General features: G+C 43.6%; 24 non-coding genes and 1 pseudogene across 24 annotated transcripts; all 25 read left to right on the forward strand.

The window, feature by feature from the left end:
• Positions 1–2,882: 2,882 nt before the first annotated feature.
• On the forward strand, positions 2,883–3,020 carry LOC137270303 (U1 spliceosomal RNA; annotated as a pseudogene).
• A 471-nt stretch (positions 3,021–3,491) lies between these two features.
• On the forward strand, positions 3,492–3,655 carry LOC137270188 (U1 spliceosomal RNA). The gene has a single exon (XR_010955136.1). It is a non-coding gene; the product is annotated as a U1 spliceosomal RNA (small nuclear RNA).
• A 471-nt stretch (positions 3,656–4,126) lies between these two features.
• LOC137270189 (U1 spliceosomal RNA) lies at positions 4,127–4,290 on the forward strand. Its single transcript, XR_010955137.1, has one exon. It is a non-coding gene; the product is annotated as a U1 spliceosomal RNA (small nuclear RNA).
• Positions 4,291–4,761: 471 nt separating this feature from the next.
• Positions 4,762–4,925, forward strand: LOC137270190 (U1 spliceosomal RNA). Its single transcript, XR_010955138.1, has one exon. It is a non-coding gene; the product is annotated as a U1 spliceosomal RNA (small nuclear RNA).
• A 471-nt stretch (positions 4,926–5,396) lies between these two features.
• On the forward strand, positions 5,397–5,560 carry LOC137270191 (U1 spliceosomal RNA). Its single transcript, XR_010955139.1, has one exon. It is a non-coding gene; the product is annotated as a U1 spliceosomal RNA (small nuclear RNA).
• Positions 5,561–6,031: 471 nt separating this feature from the next.
• LOC137270192 (U1 spliceosomal RNA) lies at positions 6,032–6,195 on the forward strand. Its single transcript, XR_010955140.1, has one exon. It is a non-coding gene; the product is annotated as a U1 spliceosomal RNA (small nuclear RNA).
• Positions 6,196–6,666: 471 nt separating this feature from the next.
• Positions 6,667–6,830, forward strand: LOC137270193 (U1 spliceosomal RNA). The gene has a single exon (XR_010955141.1). It is a non-coding gene; the product is annotated as a U1 spliceosomal RNA (small nuclear RNA).
• A 471-nt stretch (positions 6,831–7,301) lies between these two features.
• Positions 7,302–7,465, forward strand: LOC137270194 (U1 spliceosomal RNA). The gene has a single exon (XR_010955142.1). It is a non-coding gene; the product is annotated as a U1 spliceosomal RNA (small nuclear RNA).
• Positions 7,466–7,936: 471 nt separating this feature from the next.
• Positions 7,937–8,100, forward strand: LOC137270197 (U1 spliceosomal RNA). The gene has a single exon (XR_010955144.1). It is a non-coding gene; the product is annotated as a U1 spliceosomal RNA (small nuclear RNA).
• Positions 8,101–8,571: 471 nt separating this feature from the next.
• LOC137270198 (U1 spliceosomal RNA) lies at positions 8,572–8,735 on the forward strand. The gene has a single exon (XR_010955145.1). It is a non-coding gene; the product is annotated as a U1 spliceosomal RNA (small nuclear RNA).
• A 471-nt stretch (positions 8,736–9,206) lies between these two features.
• Positions 9,207–9,370, forward strand: LOC137270199 (U1 spliceosomal RNA). Its single transcript, XR_010955146.1, has one exon. It is a non-coding gene; the product is annotated as a U1 spliceosomal RNA (small nuclear RNA).
• Positions 9,371–9,841: 471 nt separating this feature from the next.
• Positions 9,842–10,005, forward strand: LOC137270200 (U1 spliceosomal RNA). Its single transcript, XR_010955147.1, has one exon. It is a non-coding gene; the product is annotated as a U1 spliceosomal RNA (small nuclear RNA).
• Positions 10,006–10,476: 471 nt separating this feature from the next.
• On the forward strand, positions 10,477–10,640 carry LOC137270201 (U1 spliceosomal RNA). The gene has a single exon (XR_010955148.1). It is a non-coding gene; the product is annotated as a U1 spliceosomal RNA (small nuclear RNA).
• A 471-nt stretch (positions 10,641–11,111) lies between these two features.
• Positions 11,112–11,275, forward strand: LOC137270202 (U1 spliceosomal RNA). The gene has a single exon (XR_010955149.1). It is a non-coding gene; the product is annotated as a U1 spliceosomal RNA (small nuclear RNA).
• Positions 11,276–11,746: 471 nt separating this feature from the next.
• LOC137270203 (U1 spliceosomal RNA) lies at positions 11,747–11,910 on the forward strand. The gene has a single exon (XR_010955150.1). It is a non-coding gene; the product is annotated as a U1 spliceosomal RNA (small nuclear RNA).
• Positions 11,911–12,381: 471 nt separating this feature from the next.
• Positions 12,382–12,545, forward strand: LOC137270204 (U1 spliceosomal RNA). The gene has a single exon (XR_010955151.1). It is a non-coding gene; the product is annotated as a U1 spliceosomal RNA (small nuclear RNA).
• A 471-nt stretch (positions 12,546–13,016) lies between these two features.
• On the forward strand, positions 13,017–13,180 carry LOC137270205 (U1 spliceosomal RNA). The gene has a single exon (XR_010955152.1). It is a non-coding gene; the product is annotated as a U1 spliceosomal RNA (small nuclear RNA).
• Positions 13,181–13,651: 471 nt separating this feature from the next.
• Positions 13,652–13,815, forward strand: LOC137270206 (U1 spliceosomal RNA). Its single transcript, XR_010955153.1, has one exon. It is a non-coding gene; the product is annotated as a U1 spliceosomal RNA (small nuclear RNA).
• A 471-nt stretch (positions 13,816–14,286) lies between these two features.
• LOC137270209 (U1 spliceosomal RNA) lies at positions 14,287–14,450 on the forward strand. The gene has a single exon (XR_010955155.1). It is a non-coding gene; the product is annotated as a U1 spliceosomal RNA (small nuclear RNA).
• A 471-nt stretch (positions 14,451–14,921) lies between these two features.
• On the forward strand, positions 14,922–15,085 carry LOC137270210 (U1 spliceosomal RNA). The gene has a single exon (XR_010955156.1). It is a non-coding gene; the product is annotated as a U1 spliceosomal RNA (small nuclear RNA).
• A 471-nt stretch (positions 15,086–15,556) lies between these two features.
• Positions 15,557–15,720, forward strand: LOC137270211 (U1 spliceosomal RNA). Its single transcript, XR_010955157.1, has one exon. It is a non-coding gene; the product is annotated as a U1 spliceosomal RNA (small nuclear RNA).
• Positions 15,721–16,191: 471 nt separating this feature from the next.
• On the forward strand, positions 16,192–16,355 carry LOC137270212 (U1 spliceosomal RNA). The gene has a single exon (XR_010955158.1). It is a non-coding gene; the product is annotated as a U1 spliceosomal RNA (small nuclear RNA).
• Positions 16,356–16,826: 471 nt separating this feature from the next.
• On the forward strand, positions 16,827–16,990 carry LOC137270213 (U1 spliceosomal RNA). Its single transcript, XR_010955159.1, has one exon. It is a non-coding gene; the product is annotated as a U1 spliceosomal RNA (small nuclear RNA).
• A 471-nt stretch (positions 16,991–17,461) lies between these two features.
• On the forward strand, positions 17,462–17,625 carry LOC137270214 (U1 spliceosomal RNA). Its single transcript, XR_010955160.1, has one exon. It is a non-coding gene; the product is annotated as a U1 spliceosomal RNA (small nuclear RNA).
• Positions 17,626–18,096: 471 nt separating this feature from the next.
• Positions 18,097–18,260, forward strand: LOC137270215 (U1 spliceosomal RNA). Its single transcript, XR_010955161.1, has one exon. It is a non-coding gene; the product is annotated as a U1 spliceosomal RNA (small nuclear RNA).
• The last annotated feature ends 331 nt before the right edge of the window (positions 18,261–18,591 follow it).

Here is an 18,591-nt window from a genome sequence, read left to right on the forward strand (position 1 = left end):
GTATTTTACAGCAGCTTCAAAGGCGATACAGAGATCTGATAGCTGCAGAAGGTCAGAGACCTGGCGAGTATGCAGAACAGTTAAAAGCAATCAAGTCACAACTTTATGATTTTCATTATGATAGGGTACAGGGAAGTGCAATCCGCTCCAGAGTGCAGGTTTTGGAAAATAATGAGAAACCATCAAAACAATTTTTACAGACTGAATTTCAACGCTCTGGAGATAAAACCATTCATATTTTGGAGAATGGTTCTGAAACTTATGATAAAAATGATACTATTCGGAACTATTGCAGGGAGTTTTACCAAAATTTATACACCCCTGAGGAAATTGATGATTTTTATTGTTCCGAATTCCTTGAGGATTTGCCTTTCTTGGATAGGGCCTCGGCTGATAGCATAGAGGGAGCTGTGACAAAAGAGGAGATTTTACTAGCGCTTCGCGGGATGGATAATAATAAAGCCCCTGGGTTGGATGGTTTAAGTAAGGAGTTTTATCTCAAGTTTTGGCCTTTATTACAAGATGTATTATTACATATTTATAATTTGTCAATACAATTGGGTACTCTTAGTGATTCTCAGAAATTAGGTTGTATTTCTTTGTTATGTAAGGACCCCAAAGCTCCTCAGTTGTTACGTAACTGGCGCCCTATCAGCCTCTTAAATGTAGATTATAAAATATTGTCTAGGGTTGTACAAAACCGGTTGTCATCAGTCATTGCTGAGATTGTGCACCCTGATCAGACATGTTCAATCAGGGGCAGATCTATAGCGGACAACATACATCTTCTACGCAATGTAGTTGATTATGTGGAGCAAAAAGGAGATTCTGTGGCCTTTGTTTGCCTTGATCAGGAGAAGGCTTTTGATCGGGTAAATCATGATTTCATGTTCAGGGCCCTACATCAGTATGGGTTTGGTCCAGAGTTTATTAACCTGGTCAGCCTGTTATATTACAACGTTAGTAGTACCGTGTTAGTAAACGGTTTTTTTTCGGACAAATTCCCTGTGAGGAGGGGGGTCAGGCAAGGCTGTAGCCTAAGCCCCTTGTTGTATGTTTTAGTTTTCGAACCTTTTGCTATTAAAGTAAGGAGTGACAAGTTAATCAAGGGCATTAAAATTCCCGGTGTTAACGAAGAAGCCAAAATATCAGCTTATGCTGATGATGGGACTGGTATATGTGCGAATGAGATGAGTGTTAGACGGTTGCTTCAAGTGAGTGAGTGGTATGGTAGAGGTACTGGTGCCCGTCTCAACATGGCCAAAACAAAGGCCATATCTTTCGGGAAATGGCGTTCTTCGGCCGACCATCCTTTCGGTATATCATGGCCCGATTCTTGCAAAATTTTGGGGGTTGTTTTTGGTAGTAATGTCACTCCTGATGATAACTGGAATAAAATTTTAACAAAATTCCACGGGGTTCTAAATTTTAACTTTAAAGATAGGTTCTTATCCATATATGGTAAGTCCACTATTTGCAATGTCATGGCCATGTCGAAGTTGTGGTATGTTGCAGCTGTATTGCACATGCCCAAACACTTTGTCGATATTTTCACACGAGTAGCATTTGATTTTTTCTGGGAATCCCATCATTTTGAGCCTTTAGCTAGAAGTATTCTATATAATGATAAGGAGTTTGGAGGTGTTAATTTTCCCCATATACCAACACGCCTTCATGCTTTACGTTTGTATCATTTACATAAAATTATTAATAATAGTCAGTGTAAATATGCATGTTTTGCCTTGTATTGGATAGGGTTTTCTCTCAAAGAAATTAATTCTGATTTTGCTTCCAATTTATTACCTCATTCTGACTACATACCGCCATATTATAAAAAGATTTTAGAATCTTATCGATATTTTAAGTCACTGTACCCTAATTATAATTGGTTTCAACCTGTTAAAAGTGGTGTATTTTACCAAATGTTAATTACTCATACATGTACAGAGCCTGTCATCTTCAAACACTTTCCGGATGTGCTTTTTAAGCCTGCTTTTCTACTACTATGCGACTCGTTTCTTGACCCCGTACTGAAAAATTTCTCATGGCGTCTCCTTCATGACATTATCCCAACTAATTATACACTTTATTGCAGACGTCATTCTTTAATTAAAACATGTACTTTTTGTAACGAAACTGAGTCTGTTGAGCACTTATTCTTTAATTGTAACATGGTTTCTTCTCTTTGGAGTATTGTCAGTAAATGGGTTTTGGATCTATCGTTTGGCTTAATTGATTTAAATGCTAGTAAGATTCGATTTAATCAGTTGTTTTTTTGTCATTGTAATTATCGGAAATGTGTCATTGTATACCTGGTGTGTTTGGCTAAACATCAGATTTGGCGTGATAGGTGTAATTTCAAAAATGGTAGGAAAGGGGTGACTAAGGAAAGTATGGTTGCCCGGTTTTTGGAAAGATTACGTTTTCGAATTGTTGTAGACAAAGCCCGTTTACCTGACACTTTATTTGATAAGTACTGGGTGCAATGTAAATTGTTTTGCACCACTAATAATAACAAGGTGGAATTTACTTTTTAATATGTAAATGTTTGATATACTATGTTTCTCAATGTCCATTTAATTCTACATCTATATAACATGTATATGTAAATATAAATTATAAGTACTTTCCACCTTTAGTTTTGTATATGTCCCTCAGTTGAAATAGTCTGCCATCCCATGTATAAAGTTTTATTTTATGGTATGACTATTAGGACCCAGACACCTTTTCTTTTAATCATCATCTCTGTATACCATCAACATTTTCATTTAATGTATACTGCTGTATAGACTCATGTCCATTCCTATCCTCAAGGTGTCTGGGGAGTATTGTTCTTAGGCCCATTTAATGTAAATAAACTTTATTAAAAACAAAAAAAAAAAAAAAAAACAAGGCTGTGGGCCCGGGGCGAGACCTTTCCATTGCACCTCGGTTTGGTTGACCCCTGCGATCGTCCCAAATGTGGACGACTCGGGTGCGCAATTTATAAGTGTGGGGGACTGCGTTCGCGCTCTCCCCTTGAAAATCAACCCCAAAAATAGATATTTTCAGTTGACACTTCCCCCACTTCCAAATCACTTGAAGATGATTGTTTTCCCGTGTGTGTATGTGCAAACTATGTGTTTTTAATGCGCATGTGTTAATCTGTTTGCTGTGGCAAAAGTATATGTTTAAAGCAAGTCTGAGTTTGATGTATTTCAGATGGGATCGCTTTGTCAGCCAGTTGTTGTGTTTGGACTGTCAAGTTGTCTCCCCTGCGTCCCGGATCAGAGATGCACGTGCATGCAGTCTAAATGGAAATAAATCCGTCTGTGTGTGTTTTTATCTATCAGTAATTTTTTCACAAAGTGAAGGTACTAATGGACTGTTCTGTACAATAAACTGTACGAACAATTAACCTGCCATGAAATATATGTGAAGCGTTGATGATGTGACACCTGAATAGGGCAACGCCAGGGTGATGTAAGTGAAAACTGGAACCTGTCCCAAGCATACTTACCTGGCACAGGCTTTACAGTGATCCGCAAGGCTGTGGGCCCGGGGCGAGACCTTTCCATTGCACCTCGGTTTGGTTGACCCCTGCGATCGTCCCAAATGTGGACGACTCGGGTGCGCAATTTATAAGTGTGGGGGACTGCGTTCGCGCTCTCCCCTTGAAAATCAACCCCAAAAATAGATATTTTCAGTTGACACTTCCCCCACTTCCAAATCACTTGAAGATGATTGTTTTCCCGTGTGTGTATGTGCAAACTATGTGTTTTTAATGCGCATGTGTTAATCTGTTTGCTGTGGCAAAAGTATATGTTTAAAGCAAGTCTGAGTTTGATGTATTTCAGATGGGATCGCTTTGTCAGCCAGTTGTTGTGTTTGGACTGTCAAGTTGTCTCCCCTGCGTCCCGGATCAGAGATGCACGTGCATGCAGTCTAAATGGAAATAAATCCGTCTGTGTGTGTTTTTATCTATCAGTAATTTTTTCACAAAGTGAAGGTACTAATGGACTGTTCTGTACAATAAACTGTACGAACAATTAACCTGCCATGAAATATATGTGAAGCGTTGATGATGTGACACCTGAATAGGGCAACGCCAGGGTGATGTAAGTGAAAACTGGAACCTGTCCCAAGCATACTTACCTGGCACAGGCTTTACAGTGATCCGCAAGGCTGTGGGCCCGGGGCGAGACCTTTCCATTGCACCTCGGTTTGGTTGACCCCTGCGATCGTCCCAAATGTGGACGACTCGGGTGCGCAATTTATAAGTGTGGGGGACTGCGTTCGCGCTCTCCCCTTGAAAATCAACCCCAAAAATAGATATTTTCAGTTGACACTTCCCCCACTTCCAAATCACTTGAAGATGATTGTTTTCCCGTGTGTGTATGTGCAAACTATGTGTTTTTAATGCGCATGTGTTAATCTGTTTGCTGTGGCAAAAGTATATGTTTAAAGCAAGTCTGAGTTTGATGTATTTCAGATGGGATCGCTTTGTCAGCCAGTTGTTGTGTTTGGACTGTCAAGTTGTCTCCCCTGCGTCCCGGATCAGAGATGCACGTGCATGCAGTCTAAATGGAAATAAATCCGTCTGTGTGTGTTTTTATCTATCAGTAATTTTTTCACAAAGTGAAGGTACTAATGGACTGTTCTGTACAATAAACTGTACGAACAATTAACCTGCCATGAAATATATGTGAAGCGTTGATGATGTGACACCTGAATAGGGCAACGCCAGGGTGATGTAAGTGAAAACTGGAACCTGTCCCAAGCATACTTACCTGGCACAGGCTTTACAGTGATCCGCAAGGCTGTGGGCCCGGGGCGAGACCTTTCCATTGCACCTCGGTTTGGTTGACCCCTGCGATCGTCCCAAATGTGGACGACTCGGGTGCGCAATTTATAAGTGTGGGGGACTGCGTTCGCGCTCTCCCCTTGAAAATCAACCCCAAAAATAGATATTTTCAGTTGACACTTCCCCCACTTCCAAATCACTTGAAGATGATTGTTTTCCCGTGTGTGTATGTGCAAACTATGTGTTTTTAATGCGCATGTGTTAATCTGTTTGCTGTGGCAAAAGTATATGTTTAAAGCAAGTCTGAGTTTGATGTATTTCAGATGGGATCGCTTTGTCAGCCAGTTGTTGTGTTTGGACTGTCAAGTTGTCTCCCCTGCGTCCCGGATCAGAGATGCACGTGCATGCAGTCTAAATGGAAATAAATCCGTCTGTGTGTGTTTTTATCTATCAGTAATTTTTTCACAAAGTGAAGGTACTAATGGACTGTTCTGTACAATAAACTGTACGAACAATTAACCTGCCATGAAATATATGTGAAGCGTTGATGATGTGACACCTGAATAGGGCAACGCCAGGGTGATGTAAGTGAAAACTGGAACCTGTCCCAAGCATACTTACCTGGCACAGGCTTTACAGTGATCCGCAAGGCTGTGGGCCCGGGGCGAGACCTTTCCATTGCACCTCGGTTTGGTTGACCCCTGCGATCGTCCCAAATGTGGACGACTCGGGTGCGCAATTTATAAGTGTGGGGGACTGCGTTCGCGCTCTCCCCTTGAAAATCAACCCCAAAAATAGATATTTTCAGTTGACACTTCCCCCACTTCCAAATCACTTGAAGATGATTGTTTTCCCGTGTGTGTATGTGCAAACTATGTGTTTTTAATGCGCATGTGTTAATCTGTTTGCTGTGGCAAAAGTATATGTTTAAAGCAAGTCTGAGTTTGATGTATTTCAGATGGGATCGCTTTGTCAGCCAGTTGTTGTGTTTGGACTGTCAAGTTGTCTCCCCTGCGTCCCGGATCAGAGATGCACGTGCATGCAGTCTAAATGGAAATAAATCCGTCTGTGTGTGTTTTTATCTATCAGTAATTTTTTCACAAAGTGAAGGTACTAATGGACTGTTCTGTACAATAAACTGTACGAACAATTAACCTGCCATGAAATATATGTGAAGCGTTGATGATGTGACACCTGAATAGGGCAACGCCAGGGTGATGTAAGTGAAAACTGGAACCTGTCCCAAGCATACTTACCTGGCACAGGCTTTACAGTGATCCGCAAGGCTGTGGGCCCGGGGCGAGACCTTTCCATTGCACCTCGGTTTGGTTGACCCCTGCGATCGTCCCAAATGTGGACGACTCGGGTGCGCAATTTATAAGTGTGGGGGACTGCGTTCGCGCTCTCCCCTTGAAAATCAACCCCAAAAATAGATATTTTCAGTTGACACTTCCCCCACTTCCAAATCACTTGAAGATGATTGTTTTCCCGTGTGTGTATGTGCAAACTATGTGTTTTTAATGCGCATGTGTTAATCTGTTTGCTGTGGCAAAAGTATATGTTTAAAGCAAGTCTGAGTTTGATGTATTTCAGATGGGATCGCTTTGTCAGCCAGTTGTTGTGTTTGGACTGTCAAGTTGTCTCCCCTGCGTCCCGGATCAGAGATGCACGTGCATGCAGTCTAAATGGAAATAAATCCGTCTGTGTGTGTTTTTATCTATCAGTAATTTTTTCACAAAGTGAAGGTACTAATGGACTGTTCTGTACAATAAACTGTACGAACAATTAACCTGCCATGAAATATATGTGAAGCGTTGATGATGTGACACCTGAATAGGGCAACGCCAGGGTGATGTAAGTGAAAACTGGAACCTGTCCCAAGCATACTTACCTGGCACAGGCTTTACAGTGATCCGCAAGGCTGTGGGCCCGGGGCGAGACCTTTCCATTGCACCTCGGTTTGGTTGACCCCTGCGATCGTCCCAAATGTGGACGACTCGGGTGCGCAATTTATAAGTGTGGGGGACTGCGTTCGCGCTCTCCCCTTGAAAATCAACCCCAAAAATAGATATTTTCAGTTGACACTTCCCCCACTTCCAAATCACTTGAAGATGATTGTTTTCCCGTGTGTGTATGTGCAAACTATGTGTTTTTAATGCGCATGTGTTAATCTGTTTGCTGTGGCAAAAGTATATGTTTAAAGCAAGTCTGAGTTTGATGTATTTCAGATGGGATCGCTTTGTCAGCCAGTTGTTGTGTTTGGACTGTCAAGTTGTCTCCCCTGCGTCCCGGATCAGAGATGCACGTGCATGCAGTCTAAATGGAAATAAATCCGTCTGTGTGTGTTTTTATCTATCAGTAATTTTTTCACAAAGTGAAGGTACTAATGGACTGTTCTGTACAATAAACTGTACGAACAATTAACCTGCCATGAAATATATGTGAAGCGTTGATGATGTGACACCTGAATAGGGCAACGCCAGGGTGATGTAAGTGAAAACTGGAACCTGTCCCAAGCATACTTACCTGGCACAGGCTTTACAGTGATCCGCAAGGCTGTGGGCCCGGGGCGAGACCTTTCCATTGCACCTCGGTTTGGTTGACCCCTGCGATCGTCCCAAATGTGGACGACTCGGGTGCGCAATTTATAAGTGTGGGGGACTGCGTTCGCGCTCTCCCCTTGAAAATCAACCCCAAAAATAGATATTTTCAGTTGACACTTCCCCCACTTCCAAATCACTTGAAGATGATTGTTTTCCCGTGTGTGTATGTGCAAACTATGTGTTTTTAATGCGCATGTGTTAATCTGTTTGCTGTGGCAAAAGTATATGTTTAAAGCAAGTCTGAGTTTGATGTATTTCAGATGGGATCGCTTTGTCAGCCAGTTGTTGTGTTTGGACTGTCAAGTTGTCTCCCCTGCGTCCCGGATCAGAGATGCACGTGCATGCAGTCTAAATGGAAATAAATCCGTCTGTGTGTGTTTTTATCTATCAGTAATTTTTTCACAAAGTGAAGGTACTAATGGACTGTTCTGTACAATAAACTGTACGAACAATTAACCTGCCATGAAATATATGTGAAGCGTTGATGATGTGACACCTGAATAGGGCAACGCCAGGGTGATGTAAGTGAAAACTGGAACCTGTCCCAAGCATACTTACCTGGCACAGGCTTTACAGTGATCCGCAAGGCTGTGGGCCCGGGGCGAGACCTTTCCATTGCACCTCGGTTTGGTTGACCCCTGCGATCGTCCCAAATGTGGACGACTCGGGTGCGCAATTTATAAGTGTGGGGGACTGCGTTCGCGCTCTCCCCTTGAAAATCAACCCCAAAAATAGATATTTTCAGTTGACACTTCCCCCACTTCCAAATCACTTGAAGATGATTGTTTTCCCGTGTGTGTATGTGCAAACTATGTGTTTTTAATGCGCATGTGTTAATCTGTTTGCTGTGGCAAAAGTATATGTTTAAAGCAAGTCTGAGTTTGATGTATTTCAGATGGGATCGCTTTGTCAGCCAGTTGTTGTGTTTGGACTGTCAAGTTGTCTCCCCTGCGTCCCGGATCAGAGATGCACGTGCATGCAGTCTAAATGGAAATAAATCCGTCTGTGTGTGTTTTTATCTATCAGTAATTTTTTCACAAAGTGAAGGTACTAATGGACTGTTCTGTACAATAAACTGTACGAACAATTAACCTGCCATGAAATATATGTGAAGCGTTGATGATGTGACACCTGAATAGGGCAACGCCAGGGTGATGTAAGTGAAAACTGGAACCTGTCCCAAGCATACTTACCTGGCACAGGCTTTACAGTGATCCGCAAGGCTGTGGGCCCGGGGCGAGACCTTTCCATTGCACCTCGGTTTGGTTGACCCCTGCGATCGTCCCAAATGTGGACGACTCGGGTGCGCAATTTATAAGTGTGGGGGACTGCGTTCGCGCTCTCCCCTTGAAAATCAACCCCAAAAATAGATATTTTCAGTTGACACTTCCCCCACTTCCAAATCACTTGAAGATGATTGTTTTCCCGTGTGTGTATGTGCAAACTATGTGTTTTTAATGCGCATGTGTTAATCTGTTTGCTGTGGCAAAAGTATATGTTTAAAGCAAGTCTGAGTTTGATGTATTTCAGATGGGATCGCTTTGTCAGCCAGTTGTTGTGTTTGGACTGTCAAGTTGTCTCCCCTGCGTCCCGGATCAGAGATGCACGTGCATGCAGTCTAAATGGAAATAAATCCGTCTGTGTGTGTTTTTATCTATCAGTAATTTTTTCACAAAGTGAAGGTACTAATGGACTGTTCTGTACAATAAACTGTACGAACAATTAACCTGCCATGAAATATATGTGAAGCGTTGATGATGTGACACCTGAATAGGGCAACGCCAGGGTGATGTAAGTGAAAACTGGAACCTGTCCCAAGCATACTTACCTGGCACAGGCTTTACAGTGATCCGCAAGGCTGTGGGCCCGGGGCGAGACCTTTCCATTGCACCTCGGTTTGGTTGACCCCTGCGATCGTCCCAAATGTGGACGACTCGGGTGCGCAATTTATAAGTGTGGGGGACTGCGTTCGCGCTCTCCCCTTGAAAATCAACCCCAAAAATAGATATTTTCAGTTGACACTTCCCCCACTTCCAAATCACTTGAAGATGATTGTTTTCCCGTGTGTGTATGTGCAAACTATGTGTTTTTAATGCGCATGTGTTAATCTGTTTGCTGTGGCAAAAGTATATGTTTAAAGCAAGTCTGAGTTTGATGTATTTCAGATGGGATCGCTTTGTCAGCCAGTTGTTGTGTTTGGACTGTCAAGTTGTCTCCCCTGCGTCCCGGATCAGAGATGCACGTGCATGCAGTCTAAATGGAAATAAATCCGTCTGTGTGTGTTTTTATCTATCAGTAATTTTTTCACAAAGTGAAGGTACTAATGGACTGTTCTGTACAATAAACTGTACGAACAATTAACCTGCCATGAAATATATGTGAAGCGTTGATGATGTGACACCTGAATAGGGCAACGCCAGGGTGATGTAAGTGAAAACTGGAACCTGTCCCAAGCATACTTACCTGGCACAGGCTTTACAGTGATCCGCAAGGCTGTGGGCCCGGGGCGAGACCTTTCCATTGCACCTCGGTTTGGTTGACCCCTGCGATCGTCCCAAATGTGGACGACTCGGGTGCGCAATTTATAAGTGTGGGGGACTGCGTTCGCGCTCTCCCCTTGAAAATCAACCCCAAAAATAGATATTTTCAGTTGACACTTCCCCCACTTCCAAATCACTTGAAGATGATTGTTTTCCCGTGTGTGTATGTGCAAACTATGTGTTTTTAATGCGCATGTGTTAATCTGTTTGCTGTGGCAAAAGTATATGTTTAAAGCAAGTCTGAGTTTGATGTATTTCAGATGGGATCGCTTTGTCAGCCAGTTGTTGTGTTTGGACTGTCAAGTTGTCTCCCCTGCGTCCCGGATCAGAGATGCACGTGCATGCAGTCTAAATGGAAATAAATCCGTCTGTGTGTGTTTTTATCTATCAGTAATTTTTTCACAAAGTGAAGGTACTAATGGACTGTTCTGTACAATAAACTGTACGAACAATTAACCTGCCATGAAATATATGTGAAGCGTTGATGATGTGACACCTGAATAGGGCAACGCCAGGGTGATGTAAGTGAAAACTGGAACCTGTCCCAAGCATACTTACCTGGCACAGGCTTTACAGTGATCCGCAAGGCTGTGGGCCCGGGGCGAGACCTTTCCATTGCACCTCGGTTTGGTTGACCCCTGCGATCGTCCCAAATGTGGACGACTCGGGTGCGCAATTTATAAGTGTGGGGGACTGCGTTCGCGCTCTCCCCTTGAAAATCAACCCCAAAAATAGATATTTTCAGTTGACACTTCCCCCACTTCCAAATCACTTGAAGATGATTGTTTTCCCGTGTGTGTATGTGCAAACTATGTGTTTTTAATGCGCATGTGTTAATCTGTTTGCTGTGGCAAAAGTATATGTTTAAAGCAAGTCTGAGTTTGATGTATTTCAGATGGGATCGCTTTGTCAGCCAGTTGTTGTGTTTGGACTGTCAAGTTGTCTCCCCTGCGTCCCGGATCAGAGATGCACGTGCATGCAGTCTAAATGGAAATAAATCCGTCTGTGTGTGTTTTTATCTATCAGTAATTTTTTCACAAAGTGAAGGTACTAATGGACTGTTCTGTACAATAAACTGTACGAACAATTAACCTGCCATGAAATATATGTGAAGCGTTGATGATGTGACACCTGAATAGGGCAACGCCAGGGTGATGTAAGTGAAAACTGGAACCTGTCCCAAGCATACTTACCTGGCACAGGCTTTACAGTGATCCGCAAGGCTGTGGGCCCGGGGCGAGACCTTTCCATTGCACCTCGGTTTGGTTGACCCCTGCGATCGTCCCAAATGTGGACGACTCGGGTGCGCAATTTATAAGTGTGGGGGACTGCGTTCGCGCTCTCCCCTTGAAAATCAACCCCAAAAATAGATATTTTCAGTTGACACTTCCCCCACTTCCAAATCACTTGAAGATGATTGTTTTCCCGTGTGTGTATGTGCAAACTATGTGTTTTTAATGCGCATGTGTTAATCTGTTTGCTGTGGCAAAAGTATATGTTTAAAGCAAGTCTGAGTTTGATGTATTTCAGATGGGATCGCTTTGTCAGCCAGTTGTTGTGTTTGGACTGTCAAGTTGTCTCCCCTGCGTCCCGGATCAGAGATGCACGTGCATGCAGTCTAAATGGAAATAAATCCGTCTGTGTGTGTTTTTATCTATCAGTAATTTTTTCACAAAGTGAAGGTACTAATGGACTGTTCTGTACAATAAACTGTACGAACAATTAACCTGCCATGAAATATATGTGAAGCGTTGATGATGTGACACCTGAATAGGGCAACGCCAGGGTGATGTAAGTGAAAACTGGAACCTGTCCCAAGCATACTTACCTGGCACAGGCTTTACAGTGATCCGCAAGGCTGTGGGCCCGGGGCGAGACCTTTCCATTGCACCTCGGTTTGGTTGACCCCTGCGATCGTCCCAAATGTGGACGACTCGGGTGCGCAATTTATAAGTGTGGGGGACTGCGTTCGCGCTCTCCCCTTGAAAATCAACCCCAAAAATAGGTATTTTCAGTTGACACTTCCCCCACTTCCAAATCACTTGAAGATGATTGTTTTCCCGTGTGTGTATGTGCAAACTATGTGTTTTTAATGCGCATGTGTTAATCTGTTTGCTGTGGCAAAAGTATATGTTTAAAGCAAGTCTGAGTTTGATGTATTTCAGATGGGATCGCTTTGTCAGCCAGTTGTTGTGTTTGGACTGTCAAGTTGTCTCCCCTGCGTCCCGGATCAGAGATGCACGTGCATGCAGTCTAAATGGAAATAAATCCGTCTGTGTGTGTTTTTATCTATCAGTAATTTTTTCACAAAGTGAAGGTACTAATGGACTGTTCTGTACAATAAACTGTACGAACAATTAACCTGCCATGAAATATATGTGAAGCGTTGATGATGTGACACCTGAATAGGGCAACGCCAGGGTGATGTAAGTGAAAACTGGAACCTGTCCCAAGCATACTTACCTGGCACAGGCTTTACAGTGATCCGCAAGGCTGTGGGCCCGGGGCGAGACCTTTCCATTGCACCTCGGTTTGGTTGACCCCTGCGATCGTCCCAAATGTGGACGACTCGGGTGCGCAATTTATAAGTGTGGGGGACTGCGTTCGCGCTCTCCCCTTGAAAATCAACCCCAAAAATAGGTATTTTCAGTTGACACTTCCCCCACTTCCAAATCACTTGAAGATGATTGTTTTCCCGTGTGTGTATGTGCAAACTATGTGTTTTTAATGCGCATGTGTTAATCTGTTTGCTGTGGCAAAAGTATATGTTTAAAGCAAGTCTGAGTTTGATGTATTTCAGATGGGATCGCTTTGTCAGCCAGTTGTTGTGTTTGGACTGTCAAGTTGTCTCCCCTGCGTCCCGGATCAGAGATGCACGTGCATGCAGTCTAAATGGAAATAAATCCGTCTGTGTGTGTTTTTATCTATCAGTAATTTTTTCACAAAGTGAAGGTACTAATGGACTGTTCTGTACAATAAACTGTACGAACAATTAACCTGCCATGAAATATATGTGAAGCGTTGATGATGTGACACCTGAATAGGGCAACGCCAGGGTGATGTAAGTGAAAACTGGAACCTGTCCCAAGCATACTTACCTGGCACAGGCTTTACAGTGATCCGCAAGGCTGTGGGCCCGGGGCGAGACCTTTCCATTGCACCTCGGTTTGGTTGACCCCTGCGATCGTCCCAAATGTGGACGACTCGGGTGCGCAATTTATAAGTGTGGGGGACTGCGTTCGCGCTCTCCCCTTGAAAATCAACCCCAAAAATAGATATTTTCAGTTGACACTTCCCCCACTTCCAAATCACTTGAAGATGATTGTTTTCCCGTGTGTGTATGTGCAAACTATGTGTTTTTAATGCGCATGTGTTAATCTGTTTGCTGTGGCAAAAGTATATGTTTAAAGCAAGTCTGAGTTTGATGTATTTCAGATGGGATCGCTTTGTCAGCCAGTTGTTGTGTTTGGACTGTCAAGTTGTCTCCCCTGTGTCCCGGATCAGAGATGCACGTGCATGCAGTCTAAATGGAAATAAATCCGTCTGTGTGTGTTTTTATCTATCAGTAATTTTTTCACAAAGTGAAGGTACTAATGGACTGTTCTGTACAATAAACTGTACGAACAATTAACCTGCCATGAAATATATGTGAAGCGTTGATGATGTGACACCTGAATAGGGCAACGCCAGGGTGATGTAAGTGAAAACTGGAACCTGTCCCAAGCATACTTACCTGGCACAGGCTTTACAGTGATCCGCAAGGCTGTGGGCCCGGGGCGAGACCTTTCCATTGCACCTCGGTTTGGTTGACCCCTGCGATCGTCCCAAATGTGGACGACTCGGGTGCGCAATTTATAAGTGTGGGGGACTGCGTTCGCGCTCTCCCCTTGAAAATCAACCCCAAAAATAGATATTTTCAGTTGACACTTCCCCCACTTCCAAATCACTTGAAGATGATTGTTTTCCCGTGTGTGTATGTGCAAACTATGTGTTTTTAATGCGCATGTGTTAATCTGTTTGCTGTGGCAAAAGTATATGTTTAAAGCAAGTCTGAGTTTGATGTATTTCAGATGGGATCGCTTTGTCAGCCAGTTGTTGTGTTTGGACTGTCAAGTTGTCTCCCCTGCGTCCCGGATCAGAGATGCACGTGCATGCAGTCTAAATGGAAATAAATCCGTCTGTGTGTGTTTTTATCTATCAGTAATTTTTTCACAAAGTGAAGGTACTAATGGACTGTTCTGTACAATAAACTGTACGAACAATTAACCTGCCATGAAATATATGTGAAGCGTTGATGATGTGACACCTGAATAGGGCAACGCCAGGGTGATGTAAGTGAAAACTGGAACCTGTCCCAAGCATACTTACCTGGCACAGGCTTTACAGTGATCCGCAAGGCTGTGGGCCCGGGGCGAGACCTTTCCATTGCACCTCGGTTTGGTTGACCCCTGCGATCGTCCCAAATGTGGACGACTCGGGTGCGCAATTTATAAGTGTGGGGGACTGCGTTCGCGCTCTCCCCTTGAAAATCAACCCCAAAAATAGATATTTTCAGTTGACACTTCCCCCACTTCCAAATCACTTGAAGATGATTGTTTTCCCGTGTGTGTATGTGCAAACTATGTGTTTTTAATGCGCATGTGTTAATCTGTTTGCTGTGGCAAAAGTATATGTTTAAAGCAAGTCTGAGTTTGATGTATTTCAGATGGGATCGCTTTGTCAGCCAGTTGTTGTGTTTGGACTGTCAAGTTGTCTCCCCTGCGTCCCGGATCAGAGATGCACGTGCATGCAGTCTAAATGGAAATAAATCCGTCTGTGTGTGTTTTTATCTATCAGTAATTTTTTCACAAAGTGAAGGTACTAATGGACTGTTCTGTACAATAAACTGTACGAACAATTAACCTGCCATGAAATATATGTGAAGCGTTGATGATGTGACACCTGAATAGGGCAACGCCAGGGTGATGTAAGTGAAAACTGGAACCTGTCCCAAGCATACTTACCTGGCACAGGCTTTACAGTGATCCGCAAGGCTGTGGGCCCGGGGCGAGACCTTTCCATTGCACCTCGGTTTGGTTGACCCCTGCGATCGTCCCAAATGTGGACGACTCGGGTGCGCAATTTATAAGTGTGGGGGACTGCGTTCGCGCTCTCCCCTTGAAAATCAACCCCAAAAATAGATATTTTCAGTTGACACTTCCCCCACTTCCAAATCACTTGAAGATGATTGTTTTCCCGTGTGTGTATGTGCAAACTATGTGTTTTTAATGCGCATGTGTTAATCTGTTTGCTGTGGCAAAAGTATATGTTTAAAGCAAGTCTGAGTTTGATGTATTTCAGATGGGATCGCTTTGTCAGCCAGTTGTTGTGTTTGGACTGTCAAGTTGTCTCCCCTGCGTCCCGGATCAGAGATGCACGTGCATGCAGTCTAAATGGAAATAAATCCGTCTGTGTGTGTTTTTATCTATCAGTAATTTTTTCACAAAGTGAAGGTACTAATGGACTGTTCTGTACAATAAACTGTACGAACAATTAACCTGCCATGAAATATATGTGAAGCGTTGATGATGTGACACCTGAATAGGGCAACGCCAGGGTGATGTAAGTGAAAACTGGAACCTGTCCCAAGCATACTTACCTGGCACAGGCTTTACAGTGATCCGCAAGGCTGTGGGCCCGGGGCGAGACCTTTCCATTGCACCTCGGTTTGGTTGACCCCTGCGATCGTCCCAAATGTGGACGACTCGGGTGCGCAATTTATAAGTGTGGGGGACTGCGTTCGCGCTCTCCCCTTGAAAATCAACCCCAAAAATAGATATTTTCAGTTGACACTTCCCCCACTTCCAAATCACTTGAAGATGATTGTTTTCCCGTGTGTGTATGTGCAAACTATGTGTTTTTAATGCGCATGTGTTAATCTGTTTGCTGTGGCAAAAGTATATGTTTAAAGCAAGTCTGAGTTTGATGTATTTCAGATGGGATCGCTTTGTCAGCCAGTTGTTGTGTTTGGACTGTCAAGTTGTCTCCCCTGCGTCCCGGATCAGAGATGCACGTGCATGCAGTCTAAATGGAAATAAATCCGTCTGTGTGTGTTTTTATCTATCAGTAATTTTTTCACAAAGTGAAGGTACTAATGGACTGTTCTGTACAATAAACTGTACGAACAATTAACCTGCCATGAAATATATGTGAAGCGTTGATGATGTGACACCTGAATAGGGCAACGCCAGGGTGATGTAAGTGAAAACTGGAACCTGTCCCAAGCATACTTACCTGGCACAGGCTTTACAGTGATCCGCAAGGCTGTGGGCCCGGGGCGAGACCTTTCCATTGCACCTCGGTTTGGTTGACCCCTGCGATCGTCCCAAATGTGGACGACTCGGGTGCGCAATTTATAAGTGTGGGGGACTGCGTTCGCGCTCTCCCCTTGAAAATCAACCCCAAAAATAGATATTTTCAGTTGACACTTCCCCCACTTCCAAATCACTTGAAGATGATTGTTTTCCCGTGTGTGTATGTGCAAACTATGTGTTTTTAATGCGCATGTGTTAATCTGTTTGCTGTGGCAAAAGTATATGTTTAAAGCAAGTCTGAGTTTGATGTATTTCAGATGGGATCGCTTTGTCAGCCAGTTGTTGTGTTTGGACTGTCAAGTTGTCTCCCCTGCGTCCCGGATCAGAGATGCACGTGCATGCAGTCTAAATGGAAATAAATCCGTCTGTGTGTGTTTTTATCTATCAGTAATTTTTTCACAAAGTGAAGGTACTAATGGACTGTTCTGTACAATAAACTGTACGAACAATTAACCTGCCATGAAATATATGTGAAGCGTTGATGATGTGACACCTGAATAGGGCAACGCCAGGGTGATGTAAGTGAAAACTGGAACCTGTCCCAAGCATACTTACCTGGCACAGGCTTTACAGTGATCCGCAAGGCTGTGGGCCCGGGGCGAGACCTTTCCATTGCACCTCGGTTTGGTTGACCCCTGCGATCGTCCCAAATGTGGACGACTCGGGTGCGCAATTTATAAGTGTGGGGGACTGCGTTCGCGCTCTCCCCTTGAAAATCAACCCCAAAAATAGATATTTTCAGTTGACACTTTCCCCACTTCCAAATCACTTGAAGATGATTGTTTTCCCGTGTGTGTATGTGCAAACTATGTGTTTTTAATGCGCATGTGTTAATCTGTTTGCTGTGGCAAAAGTATATGTTTAAAGCAAGTCTGAGTTTGATGTATTTCAGATGGGATCGCTTTGTCAGCCAGTTGTTGTGTTTGGACTGTCAAGTTGTCTCCCCTGCGTCCCGGATCAGAGATGCACGTGCATGCAGTCTAAATGGAAATAAATCCGTCTGTGTGTGTTTTTATCTATCAGTAATTTTTTCACAAAGTGAAGGTACTAATGGACTGTTCTGTACAATAAACTGTACGAACAATTAACCTGCCATGAAATATATGTGAAGCGTTGATGATGTGACACCTGAATAGGGCAACGCCAGGGTGATGTAAGTGAAAACTGGAACCTGTCCCAAGCATACTTACCTGGCACAGGCTTTACAGTGATCCGCAAGGCTGTGGGCCCGGGGCGAGACCTTTCCATTGCACCTCGGTTTGGTTGACCCCTGCGATCGTCCCAAATGTGGACGACTCGGGTGCGCAATTTATAAGTGTGGGGGACTGCGTTCGCGCTCTCCCCTTGAAAATCAACCCCAAAAATAGATATTTTCAGTTGACACTTCCCCCACTTCCAAATCACTTGAAGATGATTGTTTTCCCGTGTGTGTATGTGCAAACTATGTGTTTTTAATGCGCATGTGTTAATCTGTTTGCTGTGGCAAAAGTATATGTTTAAAGCAAGTCTGAGTTTGATGTATTTCAGATGGGATCGCTTTGTCAGCCAGTTGTTGTGTTTGGACTGTCAAGTTGTCTCCCCTGCGTCCCGGATCAGAGATGCACGTGCATGCAGTCTAAATGGAAATAAATCCGTCTGTGTGTGTTTTTATCTATCAGTAATTTTTTCACAAAGTGAAGGTACTAATGGACTGTTCTGTACAATAAACTGTACGAACAATTAACCTGCCATGAAATATATGTGAAGCGTTGATGATGTGACACCTGAATAGGGCAACGCCAGGGTGATGTAAGTGAAAACTGGAACCTGTCCCAAGCATACTTACCTGGCACAGGCTTTACAGTGATCCGCAAGGCTGTGGGCCCGGGGCGAGACCTTTCCATTGCACCTCGGTTTGGTTGACCCCTGCGATCGTCCCAAATGTGGACGACTCGGGTGCGCAATTTATAAGTGTGGGGGACTGCGTTCGCGCTCTCCCCTTGAAAATCAACCCCAAAAATAGATATTTTCAGTTGACACTTCCCCCACTTCCAAATCACTTGAAGATGATTGTTTTCCCGTGTGTGTATGTGCAAACTATGTGTTTTTAATGCGCATGTGTTAATCTGTTTGCTGTGGCAAAAGTATATGTTTAAAGCAAGTCTGAGTTTGATGTATTTCAGATGGGATCGCTTTGTCAGCCAGTTGTTGTGTTTGGACTGTCAAGTTGTCTCCCCTGCGTCCCGGATCAGAGATGCACGTGCATGCAGTCTAAATGGAAATAAATCCGTCTGTGTGTGTTTTTATCTATCAGTAATTTTTTCACAAAGTGA

This window comes from Haliotis asinina, unplaced genomic scaffold (assembly GCF_037392515.1).
Source record: "Haliotis asinina isolate JCU_RB_2024 unplaced genomic scaffold, JCU_Hal_asi_v2 scaffold_52, whole genome shotgun sequence".
NCBI classification, from domain to species: domain Eukaryota; kingdom Metazoa; phylum Mollusca; class Gastropoda; order Lepetellida; family Haliotidae; genus Haliotis; species Haliotis asinina.